The sequence below is a fragment of the Nipponia nippon genome, unplaced genomic scaffold (assembly GCF_047370975.1).
Source record: "Nipponia nippon isolate SJK-2023a ecotype South Korea unplaced genomic scaffold, ASM4737097v1 scaffold_2, whole genome shotgun sequence".
Classification (NCBI taxonomy): domain Eukaryota; kingdom Metazoa; phylum Chordata; class Aves; order Pelecaniformes; family Threskiornithidae; genus Nipponia; species Nipponia nippon.
In genome coordinates this window covers 62,810,401-62,824,466 of record NW_028262336.1, presented here as the reverse complement: position 1 = coordinate 62,824,466, position 14,066 = coordinate 62,810,401, and the positions used below count along the sequence as shown (strand labels likewise).

Below are 14,066 nucleotides of genomic sequence, written 5' to 3'. Positions count from 1 at the left end.
AAGGAGATGACTGAGACTCGTGTGGCCTATAGATGTCCAAATCCAGAAACCCAAGCCACACACCCCCTAAGTTCATCACCCACACTTCTGTTAGTAAAGATCTCAAGACATCTAAAATCCTTCTTCTGCTCATGCCTCTTGGCCAGGCAGTCACCAGCTCAGCTGAGCTGAACTTAGCAGCTAACCCTGATTCGTTGCCTCAAACTACGCATTGCTTTGCCCACATCTCTTCAAAGAACGACCTGGCAAAGCACAAGTAACACACAATTGGTACTGAGCAGTACACAAAGTACAGCAGCTGTCTTCACTGCCCTTCAAAGTAAATACCTTTGAAGTCCGCCTGAGCTTCAGGGGGTTCAAGCCCTTATCTCTTATCTGCAAAGAGGGCAGGAATCCTAGCCAGGAAGCTACGAGCTAAATATTCATGGGGGAAGATATTTTCCGTACTTCCTGCAGAAGTGGTGCTGATACGCATAAGATTCTCTGGGAGGAGTTTAAGGCAATAAGGTGGAGAATAAGATGATACCTTCTCCAGCCCTCCTCTGCTGAATTAGCTTGCTCTACACTTAGCCGTTTTGGATTGGCACAAGATAGAGGATCTTGTTCAGTGTACCTATTGCTGTGTAAGGTGTTTCTAAAATATTGGCTTCACAGCCTAATGAAAATACAGTGATTTTTCAGAAAAATCGGTAGAACATATCCTCAAAGGATATACAGACGTGATGATTATTGGAGTTTTAATTAAAATAGCAGGTAAAATAAGTATTATGGTCTGTTATTATTTCTAAGATAACAACAGAATAAAGGTGCCCATTTCTTTCTTGAGTGCAATTTTCTAAATGAAAAAGTAAACATTAATATCTTCAGAGATCTTACTGATCTTGTACGATAATTTAGAAAAATATCTCTATTAGGGATAGTTATATATGCTTTTTGTTGGAAATGCAATCACAGGATATGCACATAGCTGCAATCTGTAGACAGATTAAGTAAATTAAATCACTCAATGTCTTTTTTCAATAGCTCTAAATTTAAAAGTAATTTGCAAAGAAAATACTCAGTTTCAATTGGTTTGTAATATCTGTTAATGATCTTTGGAAAAATTTCTGATAACACACGGGAATTCCCTCAGGGACAGGGTTGTGAATAAGTGGATTTTTTTTAAGTTTGAGATGTCATTAGCTAGTGATTTCTTTGAAGTAAAAAGCTGTTACGGAATAAATTGCAGAGGTATACAAGTGAACAGGACAATCATTTTTATGAATAATATACATTTTTTTTACTGTGGTTTCTGCCCCCCAAAGAAATAATTTACAATTTAGCTTGCCATTACAAACATCCTGGAATCACAACTGTGTGTGCATTTTGTGCTTACTTCATGTATATGCTCTGTCTTTTTACGAAAGTACAGATTGCTGGTGTAAAACTGCTAGTGTAAGGAGCTGATTGGCTCCTTTTAATATTTTTTTTCGTTTCTTTTTTTTTCCCCGCTAGATAACTTTTCCAACCCACAAGGCTGAAACAACTTCCCATAACTGAAATGACTCCAGCACAGCTATTCCCTCGAAGACATCCTCCCTGACTTCTTGTGGGGCCTACAAAAGATGACTGAAGTTGTAGGTAAGTGGTGGAAAAAAGGGCCTCTATTCTCTTGGTACCTTGTTAGCATTAACATCTTTTTAACAGTTCAGAGGCAAACCAGATATCTATCGTGCATCACTACCACAAGGTAACTTTTCTCAGGACGAATGACATCTCCTGCCCTCTGCCCCTATCTGAGGATATCTGAAGTAGAAAAGAGTGCCAGAGGCACCTGCCCATGGGAAACATCATTGTTCTGCTTCCAAGGTTCAGCTGGTACAATTCAGCATGGGCAGTTGAGGATGGGCCTTATGTCTCCATAGGCTCCTGTGGATGGGTCTGGGTTTAGACAGGGACTGGGGACACTCTGAAGGGATGCTGGTCTGGGTGATGGGGCACTAGGACTCCAGGGTGTGTTGTCACATAGATCAAAAGGTAAGGCTAGTTGCAGCCATTGAACCTTTGGTTTCCTCACCTTCCTCCAAACCTCTTTTGCCCAAGACCTTATTGATCTTGGTCTGCTTTTTCCTGATCTGCAGACAGGGCTGTAAGGCACACCATACCACACATGAATACGGCTGCTGCCTCCAGGGTTCCCACACGGGGTTGGAGGAGAAAGGATTTGTCCAGCTCTAGAAGGAGATGTGAACAGCCACCAGTTTGAAAAGCCTCCTAGTCTTTCCTGATCCTCTGAAGGCCCAGTGTAGGAATCCACACCCACCCTGATGGTCCATCAGTAGGTCAGACAGCCCCTCACTTCCCATATGTAGATGTTCAATGATGCTCTGCAGTTACTCAGAGTAGGAGGACTCCTTCCTGGCTGCTCCTGAGCGGTCACTGGCACTGGTCAATACTAAGATGCCTTGACTTTGGCAGAGGCCAATACCAGACAATGTGGAAGGAGACTCTCCCGCCTCACTGTGCGTTTAACATTGTAATAGTTTACCATGGATGAAGATGCCCTCCTGACCCTGTCTATCGACTGGCAGATGCCAAGAACCACTGGGATGATTAGACATTATTACATAATACCAGCTAGTAAAACTCATAGATTTTTTTTAAGGCTAGAAGCAACCATTATTATCATCTAATCTGATCATCTGGGTAATACATGCTACTGAATTTAACCCAATCTGAACTTTGTGTGAAGATTTGCTTTTGTGCCTAAAAATGCCTCCTCATTTACAAATACGATGTTGTTTCTTTCAGTACTATCCATGCAGCACCGAATTCCATTAATTAACTGTACATTGTTTGGAAAAGCAATACCTCTTATCCGTTTGAAATTTGATACGTCTTCGTTTCACCTTGCAGGATAGGAAAGGTGTTTTTTTTTTTTCTCTTTGCTGCTAATTAGGTTGGAAGATCTTGAGGACGAAATGTTATTTATATTATAGTCATGCTTAAGTAGAGCTCTGACAAAGCCTGGGGATCACATCGCACAAAGTGAGGGAGACTGTGCAAGTCCGTTGGGGTTGAGACTATTTGAATAGACAAATGGCACATTTTTGAGGGAGCTGAGTGATTTAACTGAAAAGATTGCCAGGCAAGTCAACGAATTTGTACCTCTGAATCACCTATGCTTTTCTGAAAAATTCATCCGAAGTTTGAAAGAAAAGTATGGAAAAATGAACTTTCTAAAACTGAGACCAAAAAATGATTTGGGATATAGTCAGCAAAGGAGAAAAGGTGTTGTTAATATGTAGCTCTGTGACCTGTGCACTGTCCATAGGTCACATTGGCCTCCAGTGACTGAAAGTCCTTTAAGGGAACAGGGTACACCGAGGAAAATATCTGCAATATCTGCTTCATGCAAGGGCCCAAAGCCTTCCAGAAGAACTGCTAGGGTCCAAGGACATCTCCTTAGATTATCTCAGGCAACAGCGCTTGCGCCAAGTTTATGGAGAGGGTTCGTGTATGATTTGCAGTCCCATGAGGGTGAATCTTCCCTGAGAGACAAGCTGGTGCTTGTGTTTTTTATCTCTTCTCAAGAAATTTCCCATCCTTTTGACTTTTATCATTTTTATTGCCATTCTCTGGATTTGTTCTATTTCTACTTTCTTTTTCAGGGATGAGGTGACCAAATTTGAAGACAGTATTCAAAGTGAGGATGTGCCACTGATTTATATAATAGCATTATAATATTTTCCATATTATTCTGTAAAACTCTTTTCTTCATACAAACCCCATAAGATTCTTTTTAATTCTTTGAACTACAGTGCCTTTTAACATCTGTAGTTTACTCTGATCAGATTTTGACAAAGGAATAAAAGGCTCCATTTTTCACATAGAATTTTATTTATTGTTTGAACTTTAGAGGAGAAATTGGTTAACTTGCAATTTAAAATTCTTGGCAATGTAGACCATTGGGCAAGGTTTTCATTATCAGCCCTCCTCTACTTTCTGTAGAAATGTGTAAGGCTGAAAGTTGGTGTACAAGGTCTTGGCTCAACAGACCTGTCTTTTGTTTTATAAACACAGCCAAAGACTTAATTTGGAGCTGCCAGCATCCCCAAAGATGTCAGAAACATCATTCACCTGTACCCCCTTCCTGATGAAACATGATGGGGTCAGGCATTTACATGCTATTCAACCAGGACCATGCACATGTGCAAGCGGTACCCAAGTTGTGCGGTCTCCTGTTTACTGTACTGCACACCTCCACGCCAGGTCAGGGGAAGACCTCTTTGAAAATGAGGTGCTTGACGACTGCAGAGGGTGAGGATCTCGCTCTCGTGTCACAGCTGGGCATTATGCCTTCATCAGGGCATTAGAGAAGGCTCAGTGAAAACAGTTACATCTATTCTATTGCCTAAGACACTTCCTGCAGCTACTGCCTCTCCTTAGAGTTACCAATCTAAGTGCTGACCCTGCCTGACCCTACTTATCTTGTAAAAGCTGACAAGATCACAGCCTGAAGCAGTATAGCCACAGGCTCAATACTGGCTACCAAAATGTCTGTTTAGTATTTTCAAAAAACGCTGCTCTAAAGATTTACAATACAAGCTGCTAGATATATGGACAACACCAATACACAGCCCTGCCCCCTGAACATTCAGAAATTTGTGCCTCTCAAGGGGCCAACACTGAGCTGCCACAAAATAGTGATTCCCCACCTGCAAGTGAGCCGGAATTTAAGCATCATATGATTACATACACTCAGATATTGGGTAAAAATATTTGAAAACTACAGTTTTGAGTTCAGAATTCACTGTCAGCTTCTTTCATCCTTTGTATTACCGCTTTAGCAATAGAACGAGCTCTGCCATTTCTGTGTAATATATTTTTTTTTCACTTTAATATAGAGAATTGTCTTAATTCTTCCATGACCAAAGCAGTTTTTCATCAGAATTTATTTTTAGATGAACTGTTAAGTTTCTTCCCCAGCAAACATTTTAGCTCCGCTGTATGAAAGCAAATGCACATTTTCCCAGATAACTCTAAGGATAAACACAGGCTTAAATATCCAAGAAATATTAAGGCACCAATCTGGTTTAGTTGTATATACATTCATACACAATATACATTAATAGTTCTTGCAGAGTGGTGTTTTTTTTTTTTTCCCTTTTCTTTTTAGAACAGCAAAGACATGGAAAAGACATTGAGGTCCTATTGCTCCTGTTGGAAACTTCTGCTGACTACAGCATGAGTTGGATTGGGCCCAGAGAAACCAAATACACACAAGTAACAATGAGTTGGCCACACAAGCAAGGAAAATCACAGATAACAGGTGCACACAAATTAGCAATGTACCTTTTAGGTCATCCAGTACAGCTCCCTGACATTGTGAGATTGTTTCCTATAGCATATTTTCAGTTGTTTTGTGTGCCTAGATTAAATGTCCTAAGTGATGCCATGTCCCTAGGGAGAGATTGTGCTGCCTAGAGTATCTTGTTGTCAGAAGTTTTTTTTCCTTTCTTAACATCATCATAATTCTCCTAGTTATGTCCCTTTGCAAACCTCCTTCTTTTCCTTCATTGATGCTATTTTCCTCCAGCATATTTTAACTAGTGTGAAGTTGTGTTTAGTTAGTGTTAAGCCAACCCATAGCTGTTTAGCTCATTTAATCTTCCCTGACAAATCAGTCCTTTCTGTCTCCTGGTTATTCTTCCTCTCCTCTTGTCACACTCCTGCCTGTCAGTATCTTTTTTAGTTATGAGATTTTAAGGATGTGATGCATTTCCCTGAACTAATGACAGATCTGGTATAGAGCTGAGCACCCTCAACGTCTTCTCACTGGAAAACCCTCCTGATGGGCCCAGGGGAAAGCTGCCAGGACTCTGGACAGACACAGAGGTAGAGTATCCTGCTCAAACCACTTCCTTGGTGCCACTTATTCTATTGGCCAACAAAAACCTATTAAAACAGTTAACCTGGTAGTTCAAAAACCAAATACATGTCATTATGGATTTATTTTATTTCTTATAAGGTTAGAAGGTAGAGTAGCTCAGATGAAAAGATCTTTGTTGCTGTTGTTGAGATTTTTTAACTCTTGGCCATGGACATCACAGTCTAAAATTATGGAAGATGTCATCTTCCATAGCTATATCTGAGTGTTAGGAGAGTACACTGCAGAAAGCAATTATATACATAGTCACAAGCCTAGATGTTCACTTCAGGCAATAAATTCTGATCAACAAACAACACTCCTTTAGTGCTAAATGAGATCTTGGTTGTAATTGAATGTCTTTACCTTTGTGTTCTGTTGGATTGGAGGAATATCATTTTAATCTCCTCTCTTTAAATTTTCATTAAGGAACGTTTCAGCTACCTGCAGCCTCATCTGATGGTGTTTAATGATATCAGCTAGCTCGGTCTTCCGTGCACCAGCAGGGCTTCTTTGAATTGGTCAACTGTATGGAACATTGTTTTCAAGTTTAATGTACTTGGAAGCAACCTTTTAAAATAATGGCATCTCTAAAGACAGTTTATATACATAGTGCATACACATACATGCATGCATTTATATGTGCATATGTGCCTGTACATACGCGTAAAGTGCACATATATGTAGAGAAACGCTGATCCTATTCACCTTCTTGAAACCATTTCAGCTAGTATTAACATAAACGTGCTGTTAAATTGGCAGTGTTATACATTTTTGTTGGAGTTTACTTCTGTAACATAAAATCAGAAAGATAAGCTGTGAAACTCATGCAGCTGATGACATAATGCTAAGATCTCGTGATGCTGAATCTCATATTTCTAGGAGTGTGGGATGGATGTTCCTTGCTGAAATAATTATACTGCCTATTGCAATATATGTTTCCTTGTTTTCATGTGGGCACTGAGATGTCCAAACCATTAAACGTATATGGTATAATGAGTCCTGTGTTCCTTATTTATTTTAAAGAAGGCATTAACTTTCTACTGTTGTTCTATTGTATATTAAAGCCAACTGCAATAATCTGTGACAATATGCATATTTACATTTAATAATGATGTCCAAATGTACATATGTGCATATAACTATGCATATATGCATACACAAACACACACATAGAGACATATACACAAATTAAATGGAACCAATTAGAATGTGGCATAAATAGATTCAAAGCTTACCTGTTATGACTGTGTGAAGGGATAATTTGAGCTACAAAGACATGCAAGAAAGCATAGCTCAATACACTCCATTGGCTCATTCCCATTATGCTCAACAGCGACAGGCTGTATGCTAAGACGGGGTACCAGCAGACATTCGTAATGACAGCTGGTTCAAAACAGAGCTTTCAAAATAGTGCAACACCCCTAACTTCCTTCCAAATCTTGGTGTTTGCCAGCACTTAACTGAGGCTGGTTCTTAAGGTCAGATGTTCAGATAAAAGTTGTTCAGAAAGAATCTGGTTCTTTATGTTTGAACTGCATATATATTCAACATATAGGCTCTTTGTTGCCTATGAATTTGCATTTCAGCTCACACATGGATTATGCTTGGCTACTACTAGCAAAAATAATGGATGTTTCTCCCTGATGCGGTGCCCTATTTGCCTGAGATTGTCCTCTATCGAATTCTCCACTCTCTTGGGGCTACATAAAACAAGATCAGTAGCTGTTTCTTTTTACTGGGACAAAAAAATCTCTCAGCCTCTCTGTTGAGAAATGGAGGAAAAGTGGCTTCCCTTTAACATCACCCACATCACACCCACTATGCTCAGCCAACTAGGAACACAGCAAAAAAAAAAAAACTTCAGTTGTCCTGTGTGACTTTTCCCGATGGATGCTTATAGAATCTGGAAATAAACACGTTCCTCCTTTGGAGGGAAATGCAAACAGGGTTTATCTATTTGCATTTGAACTCAGTGAAAAATAACCAGGCACAGAAAGCAAGCCTGAAGATAAGACATGAATATAAGTAAAGCTAAACTTCACTAAGCTAAATTCAAGTGAAATGTGCCACATTGTTATAATTACTACACAGAACATGCGCTAATTAATTGTTATGCTGTGCTGGTGAAATAGTTAAGTACTACATATGGGGCAAGTAGAGGAGCTTACCCTGGGATGCTATTGACCTTGCTGAGAAGCCAGTATGTGGGGAGCGTGCCATGAACAACTTTGTGAAAATGAGGCTGGTGAATGGATTTGGTCTTAGAAATGACTTTCCAGGGCGGTTAGAAAAATATTTAAAATCTATGATAAATTTTAGTTGAAGCACTGGACTACTAAGTGTGTGCAGTGTGTTCAAAAGCAGTTTTTCATTTACCGTATCACCTGGTGACCCCGAGGGCTGTGTGTCAGACCTTCAGAGGAATGCAGACAGCTAAAAGTGCTGCTGTTTGGGGATCTTCAGAACTGCCTGGAGACTTCTCTCCAAATGAAATCAAGGAGACTTGGGCATCAAAGTGCTTCAGAAAAGCATTGACCAGGTTCCTATCAGTCTCTGGGGCAGGTGTACTCATTTCAAGGATATCGACCATGCTTCAGCTGGAGGTGCCTCTGGGGAGATGCTGAGGGGAACAGGATGACTCTGTGCTTGTTTCTGGAGAAGGGATGGCTGTCTTGCAAACCAGAGGCTTGTGCAGGGCTGCTTCCCTGCAGCAGGCTTGCTTGGCTTACTGACACCCGTCCTGCTAGGTCCAGCATGATATGTGTGAGCAGTGTTGGCCACTCACTCTGGCTGGCGATGCTCCTGTTTGCCATCAGCCTTCCCTCCTGGATCAGGGCCACTACCGCTTGCTGAGGGGTGGCCAGGAGCAGCTCCCTCTGGTGAACCTCTTTTGTGCTTTTATCTCCCTCTTCTTGGCAGTAAGCTGCCACTGGCTCCCAGCCATGGCCCTCTCGCCCTCCCCAGTGCCCAGCTTGCATGCTCAGCCAGTGCCTACATCTCTTCCAGCAGCTGGCCCTACTTTCCTCCACAGCTGGCTGCTGCCCCCTACTGTGGTAATTATTATTTATTATGGATATTCAGTGTACATTATGTGTCCAGAGTCCAGTACTGTCTGAATCACTACCAGGGTCCCACTGTGTGGGCAGAAGCACATGGCAATACACAGTTGTTCCACATCAATATTCACTCGACTCTCATGCCGGGAGAGACTGAGGGGGGAAGGAGTGAAGGTGGCTGTTGGCACCTATTAGCACTATCTGATGTGACACGTACTCTCTGTCCTGTGTTACATGACTCCAGCAACAGCCCAGTTGAGTGCAGAACTGCTTTTTCTCCACCTTGCTATCAATAGCAGGTCTCCCGCTATTCCTGCTATCTAGCAGGAAACACCTGAGGTGTTTTCCAGAAGTCGTGGTTGCTGCTCAGTCACAGTTTAACTCCCTGCTGCTGTGAATGCAGATATTGCTTGGTTTTCAGTTGCTGTCAAGAAGTAATGCCCTTAGACCACAGCATGGCTATGTAGGACATGATTGTTTTTTCCTGTTTCTCTCCTCCACCTTCTTCTCTGGGATTCTCTGTTCATGCTGGTTCCTTTGTGCATGCATCCTTCTCCTTGCACTTCACCCTCCCTCCTCACCCTGCCCCGCTGAAGACACCACCCTTAAAAACAGAGGAGCTTTAACTCCCACAACTTACTGCACAGGCAAAAGCACCTGGAGGAAGAAGCAGCTTCTGTACATTTGGAAAAATACAGAATCCTAAATATATTTCACACATATATGTACACGTGTGAGAGGGAGGTTCTCAGCTGTGGTCGCTAGGGTTAGCTCTGTTCAAGATGATGGAGCAATACTGCTCCATGGCAGCTGAGGATTTGTCCCAGTATGTAAATGTAAATATCTATTTTTACAAGCCCTCCTACAGTTTGCTTTAAAAAAAAGCTTCCTTTTTAGATACTGAAAGCACACAAGCAGTCAGAAATGTCCCACTTTCTATATTTTGTCTAATTCCTACCTCTGACTTCCTTTGAAAGCTCTCAAAATCTAATGAATTCAAAAGAGAGAGTGAATTAAAGCTGAAGTAGCTTTGCCTTCAGTGCACTAGGCCTGCAGGAACTGAAAAATCCGGGAGAGAAACTGAAAGGGTACAAAGCCATGTAAATCCAGATAATTTAAAATGTTTGATTGTAAGTGGGCTCACCAAACCCAGCAAAATTCCCACTGTCCTATTACTCGTAATCTTCTGCCCTTTCAGCTAGCTGCAGCAAGTTAATGTCAAGAGCAAATACTCACGTAATGCAATCTCTACATCAGAGCACTTTCTGAATCACTTTTTAAATTGTTTGGAGTTTACATTTAATTGCTTCCTTCGCATGCTATGTGTGCACATGCACTCCTCCCGCCCTGCCCATATTTTATAAGTAACTATCATGTACACTGGAGCTATAGTCTTTGGACATGGAATATTCAAACCTCAGAGCTCAAGGAGTTTGAATCCAGGAACTAATTTGTCCTCTTTTAAGATGGGAACCACATGTGTGTCTTGGATCCAGATCTGGGGTGGATTCTGGATACGCTAATTTGAATGCATTAGGATTTGGGATTCAGACTCGTTTATTTGTTATGACACTAGTCCTAATACCCACTACTGGGTGTTCACCTTACCACTCACTAGAAAGAGAAATGCTTCCTATATTCACTTCCTCTGGAATGATTTGTAGTTCATTCCAGGAACAAATAATCTTCAAGATAGCGTCCTCAGTTTTATTCCTTAACATCCTCTATGACACTTGCTTACAAATGACCTCTGCAAAAACTTTTGAACATTTGGATCACTTGCTCACCTTCCTCTGAGAAGTCCCTGTTATTCCACTTTCCCTCTGAAGGCTGCTCCACTGGTTTTTCAAAGTACTCCAGTCCTACAGAGACTCAGTGGTTTCAGAGGCTGAAGAACACCCTCTTGGGGCATTCCTGTCCAACAAACTCGCTCTTGAACTGCTCTTCAGAACCGGTTTCTTGGGCTCCCTAAAACCGTGATAAACTTCAAAGCTCTGCAATTCCCAGGATTTTCCTCATCTTCTTTTGAAGACAGGCAACATAATAGGGCTTCGCAGCCTTCTTGTGCTGCTGCATTTTTCAAGGGAAGAAGGCATCCCCTTGTCAGTATCTTGGCTTTTTCTCACTTTATTTCCCCTCAGAACTCCCAGATGAACACCATCCGGTTGTGGTGATTTACTGCACTTGAGTTCCTCAAGTTACTCAACAACTTCCTCCTCAGAGATTTCAATCTGTATAAAGGCCACACTCTGATTTTCTTTGCAAAGTGCCTTTGGCACAGGAATTTCTACATGACTCTCAGCAGCAGACATGATGCAACAGATTCATTTAACTCCTTTGCTAGCTTGTTGCACTCTTCTCCTGACCCACTTTATATGGATTTGTGAGGATCTCTGGGGTGCTTTGGTGCATAACCCAGCCTAAGATTTAGATTCATCAACAGGTGAGGCTTGGCTCTCAGCTGGTATTCTCTCACTGCTCCACTGAAGGATATTTCTGCACATTGCTGCAGCCACTCTCATCACATCTTATTTAGCTGATTTATTAAGCCCGATACCATTCCTCTGCACTACATCTGTCACAGGTGGGTTAAATACTTGCTGACGCAAACTGGTGCTGTCCTTGGGAAGATGTTCAGGTGAAGAGCTGCCCCGCAGGAGCCCCCTCCTCTAGTGCTAAGGCAAGCGACCCCCCTGGCAGGCTGAGTGCTCAGTGCAACCAGGAGGAGCAGGACCTGTATCCTAGCCCATGGCCTGGCCCTCAGCCAAGTGAACAGCCTCTTGGTCTTTTACCTTTGATGAAGTGAAGCCAGAAGGCCGCAGCAATCCTTTCTCTTTTTCCCTCTTTCTTTTGTAGATCTTTATTTCTGTTTCTTCCCACTCCCTTTCTGTTTTAAGAAAGACAGAAACTGCCGTATGGCCAATCCAGTCTTTAATGATTGTGAAGGACAGAACTAGAACATCAGAAATGGGCCAAATAATCTCTGTGTCCTGTTTAAATTTCTGGCCAGTGTAGGCTGGCCTTCAGTCCAGCCATTTCAAAAGAAGGTCAGTTTTATGAAAACACGTTTGCCAACACTGCTGAGCTTTGTCACATAAAACTTATTTCAATGAACTTTGATGACCATTACTTGGTCTGTTTATAGAATCAGACCCCAAATGCTAGCTTAATTTGTATTACAGTCACTAAAGATATATATTCCTGATTTGAGACACAGACAAACATCCCTTTGATATGGGATAGATATGAGATTGACATTAACTATAATTTCCTAAAGCACAGATATGGAAACTATATCTGAAACCAGTTCCATGGCTTTATTCATCAATGAGAAAAGTATTTCTGCTGTTATTGAGGTTGTCCTAGCTTTCGGAAAGGGTGGTGGGTATCCTCATTTCACTATCTTTCTTATTTCAAGTGAAGAAGAAAAATCTGAAAGCAAATGGCTCTACTTTCTCATTGGCTTTTGGGAGTAGATAAAAGACACTGAACTTCCTAACCTTTCTAGGCTGATGTTAAATATGTCTCAAGATCCATGATTCCAGAGCTGTCAGTCAAAGTCCAGTCTATTAAATCTATATCAGGGTACAAACGGGCATGCTCATCCCTAGCACATCTGTTTAAATAAATGAAAAAGGTCTTAGAAATTAATTGCATCCTTAATTTCCTAAAGTTTGGGAATTCACATACAGGGCAGGATTCATTACAGCTTGCTGTAGCTGTCTTAGAACTAGCTATCTAGTCTCAGGTGACTCTTTTCTTTCTCTGTCCTCTGCAGGTGGCACCTCCAGATCTCACTCAGTTCAATTATTTAATGTGGCCAGTTTAGGATGGTATCTCAGATGGCCATGGTAAAATAGGTCTCTCTTACTGGTGGAGCCTCTCTTTCTCTCTCTTGACTACAGAAGGACTGTAGGCAATTGCCTTAGACCAAACCACTAAGGTGACATTATCCCATTGTTAAAGTCTTGGTTCATTGCTGTTTTAAATTTAAGTTAATTTAGTGTTATTCTGATTTGGTATATATTTTTTCTTTTACTGTAGTCCACAATAATGACGATGCCTCCCAAACATCCCACTTGTAATCTGTTTTCACTGAAACGATTTTCAGATTTTCTGCTTTACATGATGTAAAGAAAAATGCTACTTTCTTGGTCTCATTTTCATCACCTATAGGTGTTCTCATTTTATCTTTCAATATTTTGACTGAATGTAGTGATATGCTAGGATCCCACTTAACAGTGCATGAGCAAAATCTCAGCAAATGGTCTTGTAGTGCAGTACAAAGTTAAGATACAGAGAATTAACGGTAGAGAGGCAGCTTTTAAGATGTTTCTTCTTACTGGTATAACCAATTTTGTACAGTTATAATATTACATTGACACAATACATCACAATACATTTTCAATTCAGTTTGAAAGTATCATCTCAATGGCCAGAACAAATATAATGTGTGGATATTTATAAAATATGGTTAGCAATAACTAAGTGAAATAATCAAAATCATACTGTACAGCAGTTAAAGCAATTTCCATTTTTCCATTTTTGCACCCTGCCTTCTCACAAAACAAACAAGCTACACAACCCCCTAAAAAGTAAGTTTCTAAAAGATCAGAAATCTTTCAGAGGCCTTTAGGAAGAAACACCCAAAGGTATACAAAACACAGAAAGAAAAGCATCTGCTCGTGTTAGTAGAAGGAAGACAACAATCCTAATAATGAAGCAAGGCAAGCCTTGACCCTTTATTCTCATTGTGCTTCCAGCATTTGAATAGCTGGTTACATGGCCCTGCTGGTGACAGAGAGCACCTCTTATCTCTAATACTGTTGGTGAGGTGCAAAAAGTAGCAAAGCTTAGCCTTAGGTTTTGGGTTACTTTTGGAGTCTGCTTAACCTGTGGAATGTGTGCACTGTCAGGACACAGGCTGGTCCCTTCTCAAAAACTCTGCATCACCAATTAATTTTTCTCATTAAAAAGTGTACGCTATTCTCTTTTTCTATTCCCTCCCTATGTCTTTAAGATACTGAAGCCATTGTTCCTGGCTCAGGCTCTGGTTCACCTGTCGATGGTCTGATCACTCTCAAAAGAAGCTTTCTGAA

The 14,066-nt window shown here is 41.1% G+C and overlaps 2 long non-coding RNA genes across 3 annotated transcripts in view; one reads left to right on the top strand and one right to left on the bottom strand.

The window, feature by feature from the left end:
- Positions 1–6,908, top strand: part of LOC148055808 (uncharacterized) — a 39,663-nt gene extending 32,755 nt beyond the window's left edge. For both annotated transcript variants that reach the window (XR_015704652.1, XR_015704651.1), the window contains 2 exons: positions 1,495–1,620; positions 5,159–6,908. This is a non-coding gene — a long non-coding RNA (uncharacterized LOC148055808). The remainder of the gene's footprint in view (positions 1–1,494; positions 1,621–5,158) is intronic.
- LOC148055807 (uncharacterized) overlaps positions 1–14,066 on the bottom strand; it is a 78,233-nt gene that overhangs the window by 6,006 nt on the left and 58,161 nt on the right. The gene's annotated exons all lie outside the window — the stretch shown is intronic.